Here is a 1,689-nt window from a genome sequence, read left to right on the forward strand (position 1 = left end):
TACTTTTTTTTTTTGGTTGCAGCTGTCATTGTTGTTTGGCGGGCCCAGGCTGGATTCGAACCTGCCAACTTAGGTATATATGGCTGGCACCTTAGCTACCTGAGCCACAGGCACTGAGCCAGATTATTTGATTAGATACAAAAATCTATATCTATATCTATACTTTTTTTTTTTTTTTTTTTAGAGAGATGGGGTGTCACTCTGTTGCCCAGGCTGAGTGCAGTGGTGTGACCATAGCTCACAGCAGCTTTGAAGTCCTGAGCTTGAACGGTCATCCTGCTGACATCCTTCAAAGTCACTAGCATTACAAGCATGTACCACCTTCCCTGGATAATTTTTTAAAAATTTCTTTATAGGGTGGCGCCTGTGGCTCAAAGGAGTAAGGCGCTGGCCCCATATGCCAGAGGTGGTGGGTTCAAACCCAGCCCTGGCCAAAAACTGCAAAAAAAAAAAAAAAAAAAAATTCTTTACAAATCTCTAAAAACAAAAAACTATCTACCCTATTAACTTCAATTATCTAAAAACAATGCTATCCCTAGTGATTAAAATGGAAAAGAAACACTAAAATGTGAAATCAGTTGTTAAAGCAGGTGAGATTACAGGCAAAACTTAGAAATAGTTTAAATAATTTTTTTTTTGAGACAGAATCTCATTTTCTCACCCTTGGTAGAGTGCCATGGCATCATAGCTCACAACAACCTCAAACTCCTAGGCTTAAACGATTCTCTTGCCTCAGCCTCCCAAATAGCTGGGACTACAGGTCCCTACCACAACGCCTAACTATTTTTAGAGATGAGGTTGCAGTCTGGCTCAGGCTGGTCTTGAAGCTGTGAGCTCAGACAATCCACTCACCTCAGCCTCCAAGTGCTGGGGTTACAGGTGTAAGCCACCATGCCTGGCCCCTTAAATAATTTTTTTTTACAATTTTTTTTTAAAGAGACAGTCTTACTATGTCACCTAGGCTGGAATCATAGCTCATTGTAACCTTGAACTCCTGGGCTCAAGCGATCCTCCCACAACAGCCTCCCAAGTAGCTAGTACTGTAGGTGCGCACCACTACACCTTGTTGATTTTAAAATTTTTTGCAGAGAGAGCTCTTGCTATGTTGCTCAGGCTGGTCTTGAATTCCTGGACTTAAGAGTTCTTCCTGTCTTGGGTTTTTTTTTTTAGACAGAATCTCACGTTGTGGGCCTCAGTAGAGTACTATAGCATCATAGCTCACAGCAACCTCAAACTCTTGGGCTCAAGTGATTTTCTTGCCTTAGCCTTCAGAGTAGCTGGGACTACAGACGCCGGCCACAACTCCCAGCTATTTTTTTTAGGGATGGGGGGTCTTGCTCTTGCTCAGGCTGGTCTCAAACACATATGCTCAGGCAATCCACTTGCCTTGGCCTCCCAAGTGCTAGGATTACAGTCCTGAGCCACCTTGCCTAGCCGATCCTCCTGTCTTGGGCTCCCTAAGTGCTGGGATTACAAGCATAAGCCACAGTGGCTGGCCTGATGTTTTAAAATTGATTTCATATATTTTAGAATGTTCTGCATTCAAGAAATAATGCTTTTTTAATGACCATGGGAAATGCTCAGGATATAATGTTAAATTAAAAAATGTAAGAGGCTCGGCGCCTATAGCTCAACCGGCTAAGGCGCCAGCCACGTACACCTAAGGTGGCGGGTTCGAATCCCCAGCCC

This window comes from Otolemur garnettii, unplaced genomic scaffold (genome assembly GCF_000181295.1).
Source record: "Otolemur garnettii isolate 467f Iridium unplaced genomic scaffold, OtoGar3 scaffold00021, whole genome shotgun sequence".
In the NCBI taxonomy this organism is placed as follows: Eukaryota; Metazoa; Chordata; class Mammalia; order Primates; family Galagidae; genus Otolemur; species Otolemur garnettii.